The sequence below is a fragment of the Macrobrachium nipponense genome, chromosome 7, assembly GCF_015104395.2.
Source record: "Macrobrachium nipponense isolate FS-2020 chromosome 7, ASM1510439v2, whole genome shotgun sequence".
Classification (NCBI taxonomy): domain Eukaryota; kingdom Metazoa; phylum Arthropoda; class Malacostraca; order Decapoda; family Palaemonidae; genus Macrobrachium; species Macrobrachium nipponense.
Window position 1 is genome coordinate 86,611,214 of NC_061109.1, and position 24,221 is coordinate 86,635,434.

Genomic DNA, 24,221 nt, shown 5'->3' on the forward strand with positions numbered 1-24,221 from the left:
AGGTGGACACATGCACAGGAAATCGCCGGGAGGATTATATGATTTAACGAATGCGTTGTCGAAATTCTGTTTGAATGTAGTGAACTGTGACCAACCCTACATGTACGACATTTTTCCAGGGCTGTTGCCGTAGGAAAGGTCAATATTCCAGTTTATTTAGTGAAAAGGGAATCAAATGGAAATATACACTGTTTTCCCTGAAGAAGGTAGTGACTCGATAAATGTGTATGAACGGTGTCTGACGAGAGGTAGAAGGGGGAAAAGGTTGAATTAAATAATTTAAAAAAATGGCTAACTGGCGTCGTAAAAGAAGGTGGTGACTGCCGGGTGGATTTGCGCCGTTGTTGTAACTTCGGTAAGTTTGGCAGTTCAGTCGAGACACACGAGTGAGGAGGAAGTGTGTCTCTCGCGTCTCCTTTATAGTTGTAGATTAGTAGTGTTAAACAAAAGCACCGTTGATTGATCGGATATATTTATATACGTACTGTCTGCGTTGTGGAATCGCGTCGTGTGATTTAATCGCTGCTGAGGTGTGTGTGATTATATATATATCGTGGATATCAGTGTTTGTATATTGCGAAGGAACAGAGAAGAGAGAGAGAAAAAAATAAAAACTGCTACACAACTGGAAAGGTGAGTCTCTGGAAACCTGGAAATTAATCGTCGTTTTCTTCTTCTTCTTCGTCGCTGTAGCCTCCCAGTTGCCCTCTTTTGCCGGATTTATTCCGATTTTGTTCTGGGGAAAGCGGGATTTTATCGCGGCAAGGATTAATCCCACCTTAATTCCAAAAGTTTTTCGTTATAAGCCTAAGGTACGCGTAGTTTAGGGGTCCAGGGTTGGGTTTGGAAAACTGGAAATTAGTAATCACCGTCGTTACCGAGCATAGGCTATTCCAGGTGTTATGGGAGGGGATTTCATTGCAGACATGGATTTTCCCAAAAAGGTTTTTGTTAGGTTGTTATGTAAGCCGTCTTTTATCAAGTATAGACCTACTAAGGTGGCATGTCCAAGGTGTTCGTGGTTAGGTCTGGAAATCTGGAAGTTAGCTAATAGTTTTTTTAGTCACTCGCGTTTGCCGGTTTTTGGTGTGGGGGACGGGGTCGTGGGTTGGGGGAGGGGAGAAAGAAGGGGATTTCACGGATTTTTATTTTTTTTTTATTTTTGCGTAGATGTAAATACTCTACGATAGCTAAAAAGCCTAAGCTTGCTTATGGCGTTCGACTTTTGGTCCGAAATTAAAAAAAAAAAAAAAAAGCTTTTGAGCCAGCTCTGATTCTGAAACTTCAAAAAAAAAAAAAAAAAAAAAAAAAAAAAAAAAAAAAGAGAAAAAAAAGTTCGTCTCTTGTGCCTGGAACTGTCAAAAACTTATGTTTGGGCCAATTATGGGTTTGGACATGTCAGGAACTAAGGCTTGAGCCAGTTTTGAGTATAGAACTGTAAAAAAGTTCGGGGTTTGTGTCAGTTTTCAGTCTGGAACTATAAAAAATTTCAGCTTTAATTTTCTTTTCAGTCAGGAATTGTAACAAAACTACGGCTTGAGCCCGTTTTGAGCTAGGAACTGTCAAAAACTCAAGCTTTTGAGCCTGTATTGAGTCTGGAACTGTAAAATCAAAAGCTTTTGAGCCAATATTTAGTCAGGAACTGTCAAAAACTACGGCTTGAGCCCATTTTGAGTGAGGAACTGTCTAAAACTATAGCTTTTGAGCCTATATTGAGCGCGGAACTGTCAATAACTGAAGCTTTTGAGCCAATATTTAGTCAGGAACTGTCAAAAACTAGGCTTGAGCCTGTCCAGTCAAGAACTGTCAAAAACAAAAGCTTTTGAGCCAATTTCGAGTCGGAACTGTCAAAAGCTAAGCTTTTGATCCAATTTTGAGCCAGTATTGAGTGGAACTGTCAAAGTTCGGCTTTTGAGCCGGTTTTGACAGTTTGTCATTGTTCCGTCAAACTACGGGAAAACTCTTGGCTGTCATAGTTACCTGCCAATGGATTTAGAAGTAATTGGCTGCAGGTAATTATTGGAGGCATATCAACCTAGGCCTATATGCTGCGGTAACTTAGTGATCATTAGGCCTAATAGGTTATTAAGGCCTAGCCAACGTCGCTTAGCCATTAATGTTCTTGCGAATCTCAACGATTTCTTTGGTGGATGTAGACCTGTAGTCTACCGTAAGAGGCCTAAGACTATGTACCCTTAATTAGTCTAAGTGGTTTAGGCCTACTGTTAAACAGAAGAGCAGCACATGCTAGGCCTATCTTCCTCGTGATACAACAGTCTGTGGTTGTTGTACCTTCAAGTTGTCCATATTATAAAGTTGCCAGGTATTTTTCGAAATAGTTTAGATAGGCAGGTCCATATGGAAACGATATTTTGACTACCATTTAATTTAGTGAAAGAATTGGACTTATTTCGCTCCCATATGGTACTTTTCCTCATTGTAAGTCAATTAGAAATGGGGACAAATAAGTAAACTTCATATGCATATATGTATGTATAGATTTTTTTAGGTAAATTTAGAATTTGTCCTAGTAGGTATGTGGTGTGCTCTCAGAATGATTGGTTTTAGCTTTTGTGAATAGCCTATAACTTATACACTATATATATATATATAATATATATATATATTATATATATATATATATATATATATATATATATATATATATATTATACGTATATTTGTGTTTGTACACTGGTATGTGCACACATTCATAACTCATTAGCTTATGTATACACTGTATTTATGTAGGCTGTTAAACTGATCTTTATTTTTACCGTGCTGAAGTGAATGATTTTAGGCTTACAGGATGATGTTTCTAATAGTTTTCCACTGTAACGAATGGCCAGGACACTGGGTTTGCACTTGCAAGGTCCGTGGTTCGAGTGCAACCATTTTGCCTACCAGTGTCATGTAGGATTAAATTTTGTATTCGTGGTGAGTCATTTATTAAAACGTATATACAGCAGTTTTTGATCCTATTCATGACAGCTTCCTTAGGAATGTGGATGCTGCAACAACGCCCCCTTGCAGCCTAACTGTTAACAAGTGTACTTCGTGAAGTTTGGTGCCTTGAGATGAAGGGAACAGACATTATGGAAACAATAATTGTAAAGCCTTTCCTGTACGAGAAATATTTCAAAGGTTACGTAACTTTTACAGTATTCCACTACCATGGAATATCACCTTTGTGTCAGAAGGTTACGAAGTTTCATTCACATTATTGAATGTTATTGGAATGAATTTTAAGCCACTCTCTCATTGGAATGAATTTTAGTCTCTCTCTCTCTCTCTCTCTCTCTCTCTCTCTCTCTCTCTCTCTATTCTCTCTCTCTCTCTCTCTCTCTCTCTCTCTCTCTCTCTCTCTCTCTCTCTCTCTGCGAAAATGTACGTAATCCAGGTACTGATACTGTAGTGAATATGGTTCGTGCAGTACTTGTTAAAGTGGACAGCCTTCAAATAGCACATAAGTTGCAAGACAAGTCCTGTGCGTTTCAATCTTTTAATATGCTGAATGAAAAAAGGAGCACAATTAAAGGCTTAGTGTATGAAGTATTCTGTCGACATGTTTATCTCCCATGCTCTGCCTCCTGAATTCACATCATATCGGTACATTTTTTTACGACGTTTTCATTATTTTAGGTAGGTAGGTTTCCGTACCTTTCAGGTATGTAAGTTTTATTACATTCTGTATATAAGGGTATAGTTAGGCCTACATTGGTGTACTGTATACTGCTCTAGTGTGCTCCAGCAGTTTAATTTTTTTAACTATCTTCTATTAGTGATTATTTGAACAACTTATGATTGTGTTTCTCATGAAAATGAGACAAGTGAAATTTGTGGTAATACTTTAACAATAGTAGGAAGAAGAATTTAAAACTCAACACGGCCCTAAGGTAAGTATTTTTTTTATAGAAACTCCTAAAAAGCATGAAAATGGCATTCTTATCACCTAGGATTGAGAGTCGGTTTAACGAAGAATCGTATTCCTAAATTGCTGTTTATCTTTTCATGTGATTAAAGAGGTCAGCTGTGTGCTTGAAGAAGTGGGCCAGATAATTCTTCCTGGCAGATATTCCTCTTGTTAATTCTGGTCACGCGTATTAAAATTCAATAAGCTTGTAGCCTTGAACTCCGGAATAACGGACTTTGGTTGGGTCAGACTGGACCTAATTAAGAGACAGTGTATCTGTTTTAAATCTTGAGAGAGAGAGAGAGAGAGAGAGAGAGTGTGGTGTGCGTGTGTGTGTGTGTGTATCTCCAGCCACTCGCCACAGCAAAGGTGTCTTGAGTGGTATTACGGCGTCGTTTGAAGAGCTATTATATTTTGTCTGATCATAAGCACTTTCCAATTTTTAGAAGTTCATTTACATTTAAGTACTTGAGTGGTACACGGCGTCGTCTGAAGAGCTATTATATTTTGTCCATTCATAAACACCTTCCAACATTTAAAAGTTCATTTACATTTACGTACTTTCTTCTTGGTTGTGGGAAGTGATGCTACATATGTTATGATTTAGGTGAATAGTCTGAAAGGGTTTTTCTTCATGTGAATTCTTGATTGTTACAGCATGTGCGTAAAAGCCACCGTAGTACTTTATAAAAAAAAAAAAAAAAAAAAAAAACCGTAGTGGGGAGCATTCGGAGCAATCGTGGACTGATAACTTTTTCACCCAAGTTGAGAATAGACCATTTGGACTCAGCTTCCTTAGTTACTGGAGCCCTGCCAGCTGAAACAAACCTCTATTTAGGGAAAAATATGGAAATAGTATATACATAAGCTTCTATCCAGAACTAATCCTTTCCTTTTAGAACTGCAACTGGCTTGAATCTATCTTTCCCAGTACTATTATCGTAATCTGTAGTTCTTTGTAGCATTCAAAAGTGACTGAATAATATTCACACAAGGAGAATTTAATGCAGGTAATTTTTATTTGACTTGTATTTCCATTTTAAAAGCTTGAATCGCAATTTATGCCAAAATTCTGACGTTCCTTAAGCCTCACGAAAATAATAAATGTATGACAACGGGAGATTGTACCGGTAGCTAATAAATTAGGAAAACGGGTGAGGGTGCTGCAAAATTTGGGACCTTGCAATAACTTGCAATGTCAATTCGGATAATTTTTGCTTTTTGGAGTTAAAACATCAGGTTGGCCAAATTTGTGTTAGAATATTCATGTCCTCCTATCTCGGGTGAGATGCCGCTGATGTACTACTTGAGCAAAATAGTGGTGTGAAATGCAACATTAGTTTTTCTATTTTTTTTTAGTTGTCTGTATACTTTTTCTTCCCTATTTAATCGAAATTAGTAATTAAAGCTATTTGGGTTCTTGCTGTAAAGGAGATTTTCCTTGCCAACCCTTACGTAGGACTAAAACTCCATGGTGTATGGGGTACCAGGGTCTAAACCTTGTGGGGTACAACTGACAAGCCCTGTGTTGGAGTGTTAATAGTAACCGGTCTCTCATAGACCAAGGAAATTGTCACCTTTTTTTTTCAGGAGGGATCAGAAATCAGGTTGTTCAATTCGAACACATCTGTCGTAATTGACAGTTTTTTTCGGCCTTAAATTGAAAGAGAAAATATCTATTCCAAAAGAAATTTTACCATGAGCCGTCGGGTGCATTCTCAGAGCATACGAGTTTATTATTTGCATTCAGGAGTTTCAGGATGCCTTGAACGATGATGTGCTTGTAACTTGATGTTTAGTTCCACGTGGACTCTGTTGGGAGAGCCCTCCAGGTGTTGTACCAGTGACTGGTAATTTTATTGCCTCTCTCTCTCTCTCTCTCTGATAGAAGGAAAATGAACGAGCAAGGAGCCGTTTCAGAGGCAAATCGCAACTACTACTACTACTACTCTCTCTCTCTCTCTCTCTCTCTCTCTCTCTCTCTCTCTCTCTCTCTCTCTCTCTCTCTCTCTCTCTCACTTAAACATAGGAAGAACTTGAACGAGCAAGGGAACTGTTTCACGGGCAACTCCCACCTACTATACTCTCTCTCTCTCTCTCTCTCTCTCAAAACTCACGTCTGGGCCAGGTGTCCAACGGAAGTTAAATTTTGCAGGTAACAGTGACTTTCTTTTGAAGATTTAAGCGTCTGGTCGAAGAGTGGCACGTGCGCTTCGCCGGCGTCCAGTCGCTCGAGAAATTACGTCATGAGTTATTTCTGTCGAGGGAGCTATTTTTATAGATTTATTTTCAAACTTGTGTTTTTGTTGCGGAATTCTGTCTTGCATAGGACCTGGAGTAATGTCTGGAAGGAATAGTGTTCTGGTAATTTGGTGTTGGTTAGATGGCTTTCACTTTAAGCACACGTACACTATGCATGCTTTTACACACACACAAGTCACTTTAACTCACTGAGAAGGGAAGTCCAGTGGAACGGACATGCCCATGCCCTCATCCATCCCAGGCTGTTGTAATGAGGAAAAGTTTTTGGATGAAGTAAGAAGGATTTCATCTGTTAGTTGAAATTAGATCAGCTGATCTATCCCTGCAACTGATGTTACCAATGTAGGTTTCCTACTTTTTTTAATCTTGAAGCTGTTCTTGTATTTTGCTTACAAATTTGTCCACAAAAAGACACAGTACAAAATAAACAAAGTGGACAGTAATATCTTCTGTTCTTGCAAGTACATGGCGTACAAAGAAAAATACAACCTCAAGCGCAAACAACTTAAGCCTATAAGACTAAATAAAAATGAAACACGCGGAAATGGTTGGCACGATTCCTAGTGGAATATTGCATGATTTTAGTCTTAAATCTATAAAAAGTAAAGATTCGAGTGGTCCCATTGCATTGATGGCCATCAGCGGTGACCAGAGTATAATAGATGATGTCAGGTGTATAGTGTTTGTCCATTGTCAACAGCGGTTTCTTTCTCCGTGGTGTGAAGTCATGACAGGTCTGCTGTGATGGCGAGCCATAAAACGTTGTAACAAAATAAAGAAATGTTGAATATGAATGCAGAACTGCAAATTGGATGATCAGTTTTAGTAATTTCAGGATATACTCTAAGGCACGGGTGCATGCCTTCACATAAACTAGTACTACAAGCAAAACTACCTGATATAATTCCGAGTGTATTGTTTCGCAAAATGGACGTTTATGAAAAATATGTACAACCTGCTAACATTTTGGAGTCGCCTAAAGGAATGAAGTTTAAACGCATTTTTTTGGCGCATGGGCCTTCGTATACAAAGCCTTCTCAGTAAGGAAGATAGGCCATGCCAGTGGAAACCCATGGAATGCCCACGAATTGCTGAGGAAATGACAGAAATTGTTATTAAATGACAGACACTTAAAATCTTGGTTTTTTTGACGTCACTGGTATTTGACAATAGTGGTTGTACGTGGTTTCCTCGATAGAGAGAAATTATAGTGGATTTTTAAAGATGTATAATTCTTGGTTTTCGTAGAATAGCACCTTATTCATCATTATGGCTTCAGCATTCCTGGCATTGTTGGGTGGCAGCATGGAACTAATTGCTACAAATTTCAGTATTTGTGCGCGCGTTTTTTTTTTCTTTCTTTTTACTTCAGGTAGAATGTAGAATGTGGTTATATGGACTAATATCGGATTCATGATAAGAGTTTTCATGTTTTCATACCTAATGAAATTCTCTCTCTCTCTCTCTCTCTCTCTCTCTCTCTCTCTCTCTCTCTCTCTCTCTCTCTCTCTCTCTCTCTCTTTCGTCTTCAAGATCGCTGGTGTATTAATATTTACACTACTAAATATTTACGTACTCATTAAGCATTGTTAGTCTCGGCAGCTTCTCTTCCTGTGTAATATTCGACATTCTTCTTCTGTTCTAAAGGTAAGTGATGCATATCGGGCATCGATAAGAACGTGACGATATCCCATGGTTGTGCTAAGCATTCTGCTCGTAGGCGTAACGTTTAGTCTGGCAACTTATCAGGCGTCCTTTCTATTTTCCTATCCCGTAGGGAGGCAGTTCCGTCAGCGGACTGCTTGTAATTACTTAAGGTTTTTTGCAGCGTCCCTTCGACCCATAGCTGCAACCCCTTTCATTCCTTTTACTGTACCCTCTTTCATAGTCTCTCTTCCATCTTACTTTCCACCCTCTTTTAACAAATGTTTCATAGTGCAACTGCGAGGATTTCTTCCTGTCCACACCTTTCAAACCTCTTTACTGCCAGTTTCCGTTTCAGTGCTGAATGTCCTCAGAGGTCCCAGCGCTTGGCCTTCGTCCTAAATTGTTTATATATTCTCTTTCTAGATTCCAAAAGTCGCACGTTTTCTCGGGTCGTTACGGTTTTCGGGAACGTACTGTGTGAAGTGTGTGAAGTTTTTTATTTCAATTTTTCCCTGAAGTTTATGGAAGTCCACTTAATTTACGACTGGTCCCACATTCTGTGCTGACCAGCACCGTGAGCCGGGTTATATAACTTGACATGTCGTACCTGGAACCTTCGGGGTTTTATTTCAGCTCTGGCCTTTTTTTCTCTTTTTTTTCTTCTAAATAACCTGCTTCGGCACCTGCTCGGTCAGTTGTGAAAGAGGGTTGGGTTAGTTCATTCTTATGGTATTAATGATAAATGACGTCTTTGATATGTAAGAAAGATGGTTGGTCAAATTAATTGTTTTTCTTTTAATGGTGAAGTCCTTTATTTTGATACGCCCCCACTCTGACGTTTTGAACGAGCGTGTCTGGGGTCTTGCAGCGAATCTTTGGTAATTCCTCATGGGCTCAAAAATGTTTGGAGATTTGTAATGGAAACATTTTTATAACTTTATTACAATTGATAAAACATTAATTGTCAAAACCATCCGTTGTGTGTGTATTGGAGATTGATATATTATCACTGGAATTACTAACTGCAATACGTAGGCGATACAGTCTTCTTGTGAATATTGATAGTCATTCTCTTCGATATGTTTGGGGGCTATGAATGAATGAAAATAAATAATGCCAGACTGCGTTTATATTTAGTGTAGTTTGTACGAATTTGTTCGAGTAATCAGAATCTACGTTTCTCTTGCGTTTTGTCATAATATCAGGAAACCTTTGTACATAACATAACATGACATTCTTCCACAGGGGTGAATTGTACCTGCAAAGCCATTAGTTTCAAGTTGCAGCACTGCTAGATCGATTGGTATCTTTCCAGTTCGTGTTCTAAATAGTTAAGAGCGCAGTTTATTTTACCTTCTGTGCTGTTGAAAGATAGTTTTCACTCTATGGGAAGGATTCACTTATGTGGCACGGAACAGGGATAATTATTTATATTTAAGGATTTTTACATTTATTGCCGGTTTGAAGATGATCTGGTTGACGTATTAAGAATTGCAGTATTGATGAAAAAATCCACATTGATGTCAGTGTAAATTGTGGATTTATATAATATATATATATATATGTGTGTGTGTGTGTATATATATATATATATATATATATTATATATATATATATATATATATATATAGATAAAGAGAGAGAGAGAGAGAGAGAGAGAGAGAGAGAGAGAGAGAGAGAGAGAGAGAGAGAGAGAGAATCCTGCTTGATTCTCCACCAGGTTTTTTTTTTTTTATATCCACATCCACATTTTTAAAATGTAGTTGCAATGACAGTGTTGATTTCTTCATAATCTTAGTGGCTCAGTTTGGGTATGAGATTTCTAAATATGTCAGTATTTATCGGCCTTTGCCAAAGTGCGAGTTGCTTAATAGCACAGCAGTGTGTTATTCCTCGACGGGCTCAGAGAGCCCCTTCAAGCGAATGTGTCTGTAAGCTGTAATGACCCGACTCTCTTCAACCCCCCCTTTGGTCGGACCCCTATTCCTTCCTCTTTGTCCCTCTCCTGTTGCTTCCGTCTGGTACTGCTCTTTTCGACCCAGGAAGGCTCACGTCCCCCCCCCCCCCCACCCCCCCCCCCCCCCCCCGCCCCCACTTTTAGTGGCGGTGCCACATGACACCCTACGTCCGGCATTTGCGAACGATCCTCCTCAGGCGTCTTTCCAACCTCCCCCGTTACCCTCACCACCTCGGCCCACCTCCCAGAGTCCTCCCACGGAACTTCTTCCACGGTGCATGGTTTAACGGCGGCGCCCCGTCATTGGCGTACTATCGCAGAGAGGAAGGGATTGCGACCCTCAACTCCTCGGGGATTAAGGGTTGGTTTACCCCGGACGATGATCGGTGGATGGTTTTGTTTAATGATGTTTGTCTGAATATTCGGCTCCTTCGAAGGGAAGTTCTATAGTTGGCTGGAGGGATGAAGAATTTTTGCACGGAGACGTCTCTCTCTCTCTCTCGACACATTGACGCCGGGTCGACGTCGAACCTTTAATGGTTTTTGCATCGTGATTCCGAAAGTTGGTATAAATTATCCATTGAAATGCTTTCCACTCAGAATAGGAATGAAGAGTATAGTCTGATGGTATTTAAAGCACTAAGTTAAATTGAAGCCTATACCTTTGAATTTTCTAATCGAAAGCTAGCATTTCTTACCTTTAAAGAAATTTTCTTTTTTGTTATATAATGTTAAATCAATATTTTCTTAAGTGGTGTCTCGTTAATATCGTATCGTACAATTTCTTCCAGTTAGGAAAAGAAAAGTAAAAGAAACAAAAAATGGCTAAACTTCTGATGGGAAAGAGTCCCAACCTCAGCAAATGGGTTTCCCCCTGTCTTTGAGGCACATCGGCCCTCGCTTCCTTATGTTGTAAACAAGCCTGCCTGAGAGAGGGTAATATTGTGGGGGGGGGGGGGTGGCGGGGCGGTTAGCAAACCCTCGAGAGATTAGTATTTGTGTGGTGCGGAAGGGGCGTGGGGAGATAGAGAGTAGTTTTTTTTTAGGTGCATACGAAAATTGGCACTGTTGGTTTTGATTTGACTAAGAAACTTCCAGAAGAAATGCTGCCATCTTTAAGTTCCTCGTTGGACGAGTGGTTTTCGTGCTCGACTACCAAACGGGTGTTCCGAAGTTTGATTCTCGGCTCGGCCAACGCGGAATCAGAAGAATTTATTTGCGGTGAAAGAAATTAATTTCTCGATATAATGTGGTTCGGATCCCACAATAAGCTGTAGGTCCCGTTGCTAGGTAACCAATTGGTTCCTAGCCACGTAAAAACATCTTATCCTTCGGGCCAGCCCCAGTGGTCTGGTAAAACTAAGATATACTTGACGAAGAACGAGAAGAATGCGAAATGACGTAATTTAACGAAAGCTAGGTTTGTGTTTTAGGATGTTTATAAGCTAAGAGAACTACTTGGTCGTATATATCATTAAACTTTGTGGATGAAACTCCGTACATTGCGCGCGAGGGTTGAACCATTAGAAGACGGATAGAACCCATACATAGGGGATCAATCATCTACAGAAGAAATGTTTAAAGACAGTCTTAAGTCTCTTCACTGTGGCATCTCGGTTACAATAACCAAATCAGTTGACAAATTTAGAATAAATTGTATGGGTAGATTCTGATTAATTTATTTTTGTATCGGTCATCCGTTGCACAATCGCGATTCTGCGCAGTCGTGTTACATAAATGTTTAAAATTAGATTCCGATGTAGGTAATTCGCATGTTCATCTTTATCATTGCTGGATACTGTTATTAATGAACTGTCGTATGTTTTTTTTAAAGTCGATGTATGAAAGGAGTTGGGTGAATCACATGGGAGAGTTAAAGTGCATTCATACTGTGTTTTTGTGTTCACCAATAAATCTTGAGTTATTTTTATACTGGCATTATTTCACATCCTGGGTCACAGGGACAAGTTACATGACTGACCGAACTTTGCATGAATGGGGGGTCGAGTTGGATTTCAACTTGATAGACTTGATAGAAGGCTGAAGGTAAAGGTATATACAGTCGAAGTCGGTGAGTAGAGAGAGAGAGAGAGAGAGAGAGAGAGAGAGAGAGAGAGAGAGAGAGAGGTACTTGCACAGAATGTAGGTGCACACAGTACTTGTTATTGATCCGTTCGAGTGTTGTGTCGTCACAGATCAGACAAGAACTCCCTCCCACCTTAGTTCGGGCACTTTTCCATGTCCAACGGTAACACTCTCTTGGGTCACGAAGCCTTACGTGGGGGGGCGGGGGTGGGAGGAAGGGCGGGGCGAGCTTGCGTAATTCGCCAACAGTAGTTCGGCGCAGGCTTGATATCTCCCCTGGAAAATCTCCTTAGGTGGTAGTGCCGACTGTGCACCTCATGCACTTAATGTTCTTTGCAACATCCCTTCGGCCCCTATCTGCAACCTCTTTCATTCCTTTACAGTACCTCCGTTGATAATCTCTACTTATTTCCACCTTCTTCTAGACACTGATTCGTAGTGCAACAACTGCCGAAAGTCTGGTTCCTTCAGCGTTTACAAGAAACCTTTTAAAACCTTTTTGCTATTAATTTAGTAGGTCTCAGCTCTTGGCCTTTGGCCCAAATTCCATATTCTATTCTATTCCTCTGGAAGCTGGATCTCTGGACGCATATTGGATGTCATTCTCCAGAAAAATGAACTGTTTAGCTTCATCCACTCGCAAAGTTGGGTTCGGCGTTACTTCAAAGCGTAATAATGAAAGGTCACTCTCGTGAATTGTGTTCACGTGCTTGAAAAGTCCGCTTGGGAATTTTATACGCTGTGTTGATGCCCTTGGAGGAGGTTTTTCCTTCGGGGAAACCTTTGAAGCGTCGCTGATGGGGTCTAGTTAATGATGTCGGCTGAAGCCCCCTGGATCAAATGCAGAAGTAATAGAAAGAAGGTTTAGATATGAAAGCCTTGCTGGAAATGCAATATTGTGTGTGTTTTTTTTTTTCGTATGTTTATCGACAGTTTCTCTCTCTCTCTCTCTCTCTCTCTCTCTCTCTCTCTCTCTCTCTCTCTCTCTCTCTGAGTAATATAAAGAAGGTTTTGATATGAAACTCAACTCGTGCTGGAAATACAATATTGCGTCTCTCTCTCTCTCTCTCTCTCTCTCTCGTCTTACCTCTCTCTCTCTCTCCTCTCTCTCTCTCTCAGTAATATAAAGAAGGTTTAGATAAATGAGAACCTTGCTGGAAATGCAATATTGCACCTTTTTTCTGCATATCGATGATTAATCTCTCTCTCTCTCTCTCTCTCTCTCTCTCTCTCTCTCTCTCTCTCTCTCTCTCTCTCATTTTTCTTTGATACCGAAAGGGACGTTTGATCGTTACAATAAGATATTGTGCCACGTTTTTCAGTTTTATTTGCGTCCAGTAGTCACATTATTGGCTCGGAAGACCCGCCTATACCTTTGATCACTACATCGCTACATAATACTACATGGCCAGGCAGCGGATAACACACTTTGTAGTAACTAGGTCACCAGGAAGTCGTATTTGTTATTGACCTCATCTCCGGACAGAAATAGGACTGTATATCAGTGTTGGGTTATATGTGCTCTGGTAATACCATTTTCTCCCGATTATAAGCTACGTATTATCCCATGGGGGTGGGGGGTTGTTAGTGCCGTCAGTGTACCTCACGAGGTGTACTGTAGGCATTACTTAAAGGTTCTTTGCAGCGTCCCTTCGGCCAGTAGCTGCAAAGCCTTTCATGCCTTTTCCTGTACCTCCGCTCATATTCTCTCTCTTCCATCTTACTAACATGCCAGGATTTCCTCCTGTTACACCTTTCAAACCTTTCTACTTGGCGCCTCAGTGGCGTGGTTGGTTTGGTGTTTGCTTCTCACCTCGGTGATCGCGGGTTCGATTCTCGGCCATTCCATTGAGGAGTGAGAGATGTGTATTTCTGGTGATAGAAATTCACTCTCAACGTGGTTTGGAAGTCACGTAAAGCCGTTGGTCCCGTTGCTGAATAACCACTGGTTCCATGCAACGTAAAACACCATACAAACAAACAAACCTTTCTACTTTCGGTTTATGTTTCGGTTCTGAACGACCTCGTAGCTCCCAGCGCTTGGCCGTAGGTTACATTCTATATTTTGCTCTGTTCTATAGACTACGCGCTCTGGTAACATTCCCTCGCCATTAAAAGGAAAATGAAATAACTGGCGTTGTCTCTTGTCTGGGTGTGGTGGCGTGGCTCTTGAATAATGCACAAGAGCCGTCGTCGCCACGATTGATTTCTTCCTGTGCTCTGGGAGGAGGGAGGAAATTTCTCTCTCGCACCTGTTCTGATTGCTCGCTCGGACAGGTAACACGGAAGCCTAGTTTCGGTAGTTTCTTATGTAGGGCTCGAAATGTGGCTGCTTGCCGTAGTAGCCATGGCAAAAACTGCACTTTTTGGTCGCATACTAATTAAATTCTACTTCGCCTATATTGTAAGCTTTGAAGAAATGGAGTTAATTTTTTTTCCCATTTTGCCGTCGTGGCAAAAACTCTACTGTTTTTGGTCTTAGAAGTCTATACCTCGCCTTTATAGTTAATAAATTTTTTATTAACTTTTTTTTTTTTTTTTTTTTTTTTTTTGTTTTTTTTTTTTTTTTTTTTTTTTTTTTAACTTTTTAATATCTATGATATCACGAAGATCGTTTTGAGCACCCGGACAGGATTGTACAGTAGCTTTTTTTTATACTTCCTTTCCTCCGTAAGGAGGTTAGTGGCGTCAGTGCATCTCATGCAGTGCACTGTAGGCATTCTTTGCAGCGTCCCCGTCGGTCCCTAGCTGCGACCCCTTTCATTCCTCTTACCGTACCTCCATTCATGTTCGCGTTCTTCCATCTTGCTTTCCAACGTCTCCCGACGATTGATTGTTAGTGCAACTGTAAGATTTTCTTCCTGTTAGGCCTTTCAAACCTTTTTTACTATCAATATCCGCTTAAGCGCCGAATGACCTCATAGGTACCTAGAAGCTCTTGGTTTTTGACCGCAATTCTATAGTTCGTTGTAGACCCGTTCAGATTGAATACAGTTATATATACGATTTGATCTCACGACATTACCATTTCCAAGTGTTCATCATGTGCAGTTAGGCATTAGTAACTGTAAAAAAAAAAATTATATGAAAGCGAAATACCAGAACACCACGTAACTTAATGTAAAGGTTTCCGAAGACGTGAAGGTCATGCCATTAGATATAATGTAGTTAATACTGATCTTGTTATACCTGCTGCTGTCCGTCCACTTTTAAGTTTGTCTGATGTTGTCCTTTTAAGCTTTTGCGTGGTTACTTCCTCTAACAAGTCTGGAGGAGATTATTTTGGACTTAAGGTTTTTGTACATCTAGAAATGATCCCACATTTTCTACCGAGCCGTCGCAGTGACTGTGTAGTACGCACTATAGTACGTTCGATGTGTATGCGTATGTGTGTGTGCAGTGTTGAGCCAACTCTCCTTTATGGAAACGGGTAGGATGTTGATTGCAAAAAAAAGATATATAAATAATAAAAAAAAAACTTGAAGCTGTTAAGATGAATTGCTTGCTTACTTTAATATATCTGACAATAGGAGAATTGAAAAAGAAACATGTGAGGGTATATGTAGAAACGTAGTACGTATAATTATTATGTGAAAGTTTGGATAAGTATTTCAAAAGGGTTAGTAACCATAGAAAGAACAGAGGACGGTAGGTTTTGAACACACACACACACACACATATATATATATATTATATATGTACATATGTATATATATATATATATATATATTATATATATATATATATATATGTATATAGCTATATATATATAGGTATATATGTGTGTGTGTGTATATATATATATATATATATATATATATATATATATATATATATATGTGTGTGTGTGTGTGTGTGTGTGTGTGTGTGTGTATGTGCCTGTGCCTGTGTATATATGTATGAATGTGTGTGGGTGTGACAAACGTATATATACCTCCATTCACGAGAAGGAGAATTTGTAGACTAACGGCCTTAACTCATCCTTAAATACCTCATTCATGGAGGAAAATGGGAATTTATGTGTTGCCCAAAGGGCTTAGTGGTTTGTTTGTCCTACTCTTTCTTCTTGTTTACATTGTGTAGAGTATTCACATTTTGCAACGTTGCGTTGTATAGTTTGACAAACGACTTCTTAAGTATGTAAACCAATAGACAGTTGACTGATGTATGTAAATCATTGGTTGCAATTCCTTGTAGATTGTAATTTATTTCAGTGTCATGTTGAAGATTTATTTTCAGTGTCATATACTGGAGATTTTTACCGTAGTGGGCTAAACGCCGTCAGTGCACCTTATGTGGTACATTGTAGGCGTTGCTTAAGGGTCTGCAGCGTACCGTCGGCACCTATCTGCAACCCCTTTCGTTCCTTTTACTGCACCTCCATTCATATATTCTCTTTCTTCCATCTTACTTTCCACCCTCTTTTAACAATTGATTCATATTGCAACTGCATTGAGGTTTTCCTCCCGTTTCACCTTGAAAACCTGTTCACCGTCAATTTCCGTTTCAGCTCTGAATGACCTCATACGTCCCAGTGCTTAGCCGCGGGCCTACAGTTTATATTCAATTCAATTATTATTATTATTATTATTATTATTATTATTATTATTATTATTATTATTATTATTATTATTATTATTCAGAAGATGAAACCTATTCATATGGAACAAGCCCACCAAAGGGGCCACTGACCTGAAATTCAAGCTTCCAAAGAATATTAAGGTGTTCATTTGGAGGAAGTTAGACGAGGTAAAGGAAAATCGAAAAGGAAGAGATCCCACTTATTAAAAGAAAATAAAATAGAAATTGATAAATTGATAAATTACCATTCTCGCATTCAGATCCCAACCTTCCCCCAGAGAAACGATCTGGTGCTCGTCTTGTCTCGAAATCGTCCAAGTGGAGCGTGAAGGAGACCTTCACTTTATGTAGTGGGAATAACGTAGTGGGGTCAGGGGCCACTTAAACTGTTGGATTTTAGAACGCCCCAACTAATGCGGATACGAGAGTCTTGTTGAGTTACTTTGTAGATTAGGGAGATGTTATCAGTACTCGGTGGTTGTTTGGCCAAAGGAATTATTTCTGCAGTTGTTTATTGTTGTCATTTAAATATCAGAAGGAATTATTTTTCGAGTTGTTGATGCTATGTCATTGTGTATTGTATTTTATTTATTGTCTAAAGGAATTATTTTTTCCAGTCGTTAAAGATATATAGAGTTGTTTATCGTGGTAATTTTATTATAAAAAAAAAGTTTTCCTAATCGTTATAGCTATGCAGTTGCTTATTGTTGTATTGTTTCCTAATGCACTAATAGGTCCTGGATTTCTATGTCATCCTTAATCCTTTATTCATTAGGGAATTCCAGCGACTGCAATCCCATCCCCCCTCTGCCCTCCGCCCCCCAACACGGGTGCTTGAGGCTATTCCCCTCTCCTTTGTGTGTGTGTGTGTCGGAACGTCCGACTGAGCGTAAGTGTTAAATATAGAAACGGGCTTTTCAAAGTTCATCTGACTGTGAGGTCGCTGTGTTGCTGGGTGTCGGGATGCATTTGCGTGATACAGTCACAGCCCCCCCCCCCCCCCCACACACACAAACACACATACCTTTCCCACAAATGTGGTGGCAAGGTAATATTTGGCTGGGTTAGATTTGCGGGTAGGTCGTCAGAAGTTGCATTGCTGTTTGTTATGATGACGTATATATAATTTGGACAAGTGAGATTTTGAAAGTTTCTCTCTCTCTCTCTCTCTCTCTCTCTCTCTCTCTCTCTCTCTCTCTCTCTCTCTAGATTAGTGTTACAAATTTAACCACTTGACCTTGTTTTAGCGCTTGAAAGTAAATTAGCGTTTGCCATTGCATGAAAGCGAAGTCTCTGTGTCTAAACTGCACGCAACCAGCGCCCAACAAAAAGTGAACGCGGTTGCTGTCTGTCGTTTTAAACCAAATTAATGGTGGGTGCATTGTTAAGTAGATTAATGGGGTTGGTAATAAAACTAGAACCTTTTAAAAGTAGTTTTTTCGTATGCCCCATATCAGTTTTGTGGCTGTAGAACGGGTCACTTTCGAGAAACTATATTAATATCTTTTAATACGCTTTGTTGTTGTTATCATAACCCAGTATTTAAGTAGATGACATACGACGTGTGTTTTTAGTGTGCTGTTTCAGAAGCAATGGACACCATCCATACTGAAATGACATTTAGTTACGTGCTTCTACAAGCCCTTGTGCACCACCACCTAAGTGCCGTGTGACACTGGTCCAGCCGGCCGGGGTTCCAGTGGAAGTTCCGCTGTCAGGCCGAACCTCCCAAAACATCGTGTGCGCTGTTGTCGAACCCAGACAAATTGATTATAAACTGCCATTAAGGTTGCATGCAGACATTTGAGGTTTGGTCTGTGTAGCGTCCAAAGCAGTGGGTTGCTTGGTTCTTGCTTAAGGGAGGGCTCTCTCGTCTCCTCCTCTCGTCTCTCTCTCATCTCACTCTCTCTCTCTCTCTCTCTCTCTCGTCCTCTTCTCCAATTATATTTATATATATATATATAATATATATATAATAATATATATATATATTATATGTTTTATATATATTAATAAAATTAAGATATAAAAGGCCCATGATACACTACAAAAAAACTATTTTAACATTAAAATAGTGTTTTATAGGACTTGTATTTCATATTATACTGTTGCATTACAGTAAAATGACATTCATATATATATATATATATATATATATATATATATATATATATATATATGTATATATATATGATATATATATATATAATATGTATATATATATATATATACGTATATATATAATGTGTTTGTATGTATGTATATAGGTACAAAAATAGAGATATGTATTACTCTACCAGAAGAGTATCATTACATCAAATGGTTTTTCTTCTTTTTAAGGTAGATATATTTATTGATTATGAGCATTTCAAACACACGATCCCTTCAGAGAAAAACCTATTTTTAAACTTCTATTGATCGTGCGAACTGTGTGTCACTTTTTTCCCCTCTGTGATGACAGACTTCCAAGAATGCTCGGAATGCGCGGGTGTGGCTGTCACGCCCACGGCGATTATCGTCATCAACGACCGTCTTATTGAGGAGGACTTGTTGACATCTATTCCATGTGTGTGTCTGTGTGTGTGTTGTTTACGGATCCCTTTATTGTCAAATTTTGTGGGGATGATGCATAAGATTTGATTGGGATGTGTTTTTTACTCTCTCTCTCTCTCTCTCTCTCTCTCTCTCTCTCTCTCTCTCTCTCTCTCTCTCTAGAATTGCAGTTAAAATAGCTGTGACTATGAAATACCATACACGACTATATTCCTCTCTCTCTCTCTCTCTCTCTCTCTCTCTCTCTCTCTCTCTCTCTCTCTCTCTCTCTCTCTCTCTCTCTCTCCAGAATTGCTGTTAAAATAGCTATGACTATGAGATACCATACACGACTACATTCCTCTCTCTCTCTCTCTCTCTCTCTCTCTCTCTCTCTCTCTCTCTCTCTCAGAAGTTAGGGCAGGTGTCGGCAACGGCAAACCTTCCGTATGGTATTAGTCTCTGATTGGAGGGGGAGGGTGTATGGCGCGGTCCGTAATAGTTCTCACCGATATGTTTATCATATTTTAACGTAAATATTGTGTAATAATACCAGGGCACGGTTTCCTTGGGTGAGTTGTACTAAAACGCAGGAAACTAGGGTAACTTCTCAGTTGAGTGTTGATGTGGGTCAAGACTTCGCTGGAACAGAGATCAGATGATTTCAGTCGTGTGATTTAAGAGAGGGACATTTGATCCAATTCAACGCTATATTCCAAATCCTTATTTGCCGACTAGTTTTTGCGTATAGGCCTCTGCTTTTTCCTAGTAGACTGGCAAGGTTGTCTTATACGTCACAAAAAAGCATTTCTTAATAACTGGTAAAAGGTATATTCGTCACAAAAAACATTTCTTGATGACTAGTAAAATTTATTTGTAATCAATTTTATGAGTTATAAAAGAAGCCCGTGATTATATTATAATTGTTATTATATAGTAATGTTCATTCAGCCCAGCTGTAAGCTAGATTGCAGACAAATTGTCGTTGTAGAATTGATCAGTTACCTTGTTGCTGCTTTACATAACCTTCGTCTTAAAATTAAGATTTCACAGCTGGTACGTCCCAGAGACCCAGATGGCTGTGGTTCGTGCTTTTACCGTATTGACTCTCGCAAGCAACGGAGACGTGTAAAATGTCTTTTGCCCCGAGGAATGTACAAGTAAAAGCTAAAAGGAATTTCCTTGACTGGTAATTTTTTTTTCTGACGATTACTAAAGGTTTGATTTGAAGAACGGGGTTGTGGTTCATTCAGGTATCTTTTAAATAATCATATTAGACGATCAAAATTTAATACTATTCTTAGCAGTAGATCTGTTATATTCAGGCATCTTTTAAATAATTTCGTCAGGTGATTAAAGATGACTGTTCTGTCAGCTTCCACTTTATTTATTCTTTGGCAAATCTATTTTCCTCTGACACTTCATGATTTTTTTTAGAATAATATATTCCCTGTTTACTTTTTTGTTGCAGGTAAGGAAGGCTACTTTCATTTCGTCAGATTAAACGGAGCAGAGAACCAGCAGCCTTCACTGACCTGGGTGAGTTTTTATAGTGTCCCTCGTTTTTATTCTTTGGGTTTTTTTATGCATACGAGTTAGATCCACTCGAGGAATGACAGTTTTAGTTGTGTGGTATGACGCTACAACCTGAAATTCTCTTCGGTTTGGCGTCTCTAACAAGGGTGTATGTTTAAATCTTGTGTCTTGAGTTCGCTCGGGTTTTAGATAATTGGTTTACGTATAACATTTTGTCCCTTTAGGGTGAGTAGTGCCCCGCCGGTGCACCTCACGTTGTGCATTGTAGGCATTACTTTGCACCGTCCCAAGCAGTAACCACTTTCATTCCTTTTACTCTACCTACGTTCATATTCCTTCTTCCATCTGACTTTCCATTGTGCAACTGCGAAGTTGACCTCCTGTTACATCTTTCAAACCTTCTTGATGTCAGTTTCTCATTCAGTGTTGAATGACCTCATAGGGTCCCAGCGCTTGGCCTTTTGACCTAAATTCTATATGCTGTATTGTCCGCTCAAGTTTTTGGGACACCTGTATAGTTTAGGCGTTAGACGGTTCACATTATATGTATATGAAGTCTTTCAGAGATATCCAGTTTTTATGTGTATTTGATTTTTTCATTATTGACTAAAATTTTTTATTCAAGAAGTAACACTAAATTCTCTCCCTGATACAATGTTGAATTAGTTTTTTTTTTTTTTTTTTTTTTGGGTTTTTTTTTTTTTTTTTTTTTGGGGGGCGGGGGGGGGATATTGTTTACTCTCGCCCTCGCGCAATCACTTTAATTAATGTTCTCCAAAGCTGGGTGATGTAATTTCATTTCACTTATATAACTTACCCGGTGGTTACATATAGCTGTCGTCTCCTGACGTCAGCTATATGTAACCACCGGGTAAGTATAAGTGAAACTTTATATTATTATAAAAATGTCATTTTTCCCACCAACATCTGTCGCATGAATTTCAATTTATGACAAGAAAAATCGCGTTCTTAGCATTTGAAATTTGTAAATGTACTCAGGTGTGGTGGATAGGTAGCCATATCATACGTTCATGACACGATAATCACAAACTGACAAGCAGTCGTCAGGTAAGATCGATTCTTGTGGCCTTACTATTCAGAAGAAACTACTGAGTCATCTAGGCGATATATCATTAGAGAAACATCACACGGGTACTTTATTTCGGGAGGTTTCTCTGTTTGGAAAGGGATTGTTGCAAGCTTTGTTAGCAATCGCATCTTCCACCTGTTGCACATTGCTTGTTCGAAGAACGAGTAGCTCGGTGCCTTGGAAGTACGCTATACTTTCACTTGGACCTTTACCCAATTCTCCTCAACCATGATCACATGTTTACGTCCATCCTTCATGAATATTTATCTCGAGTCGAATTCATTGAAGTTGACTGGAATTATATTATGGAATAGAACCTGACGTACCTTTGGACGTTGAACTCTCGTTTTAGATGTAACTGGACTTTTGTGTGTGTGTTCTCAAAAGGTTGCCAGATTATTTGAACCCTAAAACGTTCCTTTCAAATTAATTGATATTCATTGGAATTGAATTGTTGAATAAAACACCCCACCATAACCCTAGGATATTAGACCATCTCCATCGTAACTACGTAGCTTTTTTGTGCCTTTTCTCGAAAGGTTTGTTAGAAATTAGGTTTTTTTTTTTCAAAGCCCGGAAACCCACCTTCTCCCTTGGACATTGACGTATCGTTCATAACTAGGTAAATTGTACTGTGCCTAATCAAAAGAATTTGCCAGAAAATACTTTTTTGTAACCTGATGAGCCACAAGGCGAAACTTCGAAGCGCCCTCGGAGCCTGGAGTCTGGAGCTGGGATCTCTGTGGATCCTGTGGCTGGAGCCTTTATACTCTGCCTATTCAAAAGAATTTGCCAGAAAAGAATACTTTATTCTTTAACCTTATGAGTCACAAGGCGAAAGATCGAAGTGCCCTCGGAGCCTGGAGCTGGGATCTCCGTGGATCCTGTACAGGCTGGAGCCACCGAAATCGTAGGTTCGTAGGGTACACGGCCGCAGCAGCAGCAGCATCAGCAGTTGATGATTTATTTTTGTTGTTGATGAGTCCTGTTACCGAGCTGCTTTGTTTATTGTTGCCCCTTTTGACAACTGGCTCTAACGGGACCACGGTACCGTTTGCGGGCCTGGCGCGCGCGCGCTTCAGCGTCGTTTAATGGTTTGATGGGATTTTAAACTCTTTAATTAGTTTAGTATTACGTTAGTTTCATTAAACACCTTTATAGGTTTCTGCAGATATTTTTTAATATAAAAAGTGCGTAATGTGATTCTCTAGTTTAAACTTGAGGGATATATCCGATAAAGTGTAGGTCAGTGGTATGGATTTCAGAATGAAATATAGCTTTAGTTCACTGTACTGACGTTAAAATTGTGTGTGTATAATACAAACATACACATACATTTCTCATTCATCTACCTGAAGAGGGAGACAGCAGTCTCTGATATATAGTAATATATAATTATGGGATATCATATATAATACATATATATATCCTATATATATAATATATATTATATATATATACACACACATACATATGTATATAGATAATATATATATATATATATATGGATATATATATTAATATTATATATATAATGAATTGAACCCCGTGGCCTGAAATCCAGCTGACCAAAAGAAATTGAGTACTTAGGTAGTCAGTAGACTAGTGTTGGTTGCAGCTGGGGGCTGATGAATTACTGGAAACTGGAAAGACATCTCCCTGTTGGTGATATGAATACATACATACATCCATACATACATACACACACGCACGTGCATGCATTTTAAAATGCCGTCGATGATTGTAGATTAAAGACTTGCGGGATCAGTATATTAAGACACGAACCTTGTTAATTTTTTTAACCTATTATTTGTATAACTGAATATTTTTTTTTCTTGAAATGTCATAGTTGACCACCTAATCTAATGAAGGCTTTAGCCAGTTTGCGTACTTTGTATTAGATAGAAGTTGCTCAACCCGGAAGAAATCTGGGCAGTTTTTTTAAATTATTTTTTCTTCGTAATATTTAGTATAATCGTATATGAGAATATAATCATCATTATGCTACATAATTGAAGGAACAAGCTTTTGTAAACTTTTATTTAATCCAAAGATCATTATATTTAGTATATGTCTCATATGAGAGTATAATCATTGCGCTACTTGGAGGAACGACTGTTTTTTTCCTAATGCAAACATCTGCTGCAACTACGTTTTGAAAACTTCGACGAGAATAATAGAATTACTTTTATCTTAATATTTAGTATAATTTCATTTGAGAATATAAGTATCTTGATGCCACGTAGTAGCAGGAGCAAGTTTAATTTATTTTTTTCATAAATCCAAACACCTGCTGCAACTCAGGTCTGAATTGAACTTCGACGAGAAGAATAAAAAAAAGAATTTAAATCTTAATATTTAGTATACTTTCATATGACAATATAAGCATCATGATGCCACATAGTTGCAGGAGCAAGTTTAATTTATTATTTTTTTTTCATAAATGAAAACATCTGCTGCAACTCGAGTCTGAATTGAACTTCTTCGGTGAGAAAAATTCGAAAAATATCACCTCGTCATGCTTTTCAGGAATCGGTATTGTCAGACGCCGAGGCATTCGATTAGCCTTCGTGATTATGCAAGTTTGATGTCTCCGTAAAGGTCGTTTCAGAATGGCT

General features: G+C 39.0%; 1 protein-coding gene across 1 annotated transcript in view; it reads left to right on the forward strand.

Annotated features, from left to right (window-relative positions):
* Window positions 1-359: 359 nt before the first annotated feature.
* LOC135217638 (spectrin beta chain, erythrocytic-like) overlaps window positions 360-24,221 on the forward strand; it is a 310,746-nt gene continuing 286,884 nt past the window's right edge. The window contains exon 1 of the mRNA XM_064253604.1: window positions 360-633. The gene's annotated coding sequence lies outside the window, so the exon portion shown is untranslated. The remainder of the gene's footprint in view (window positions 634-24,221) is intronic.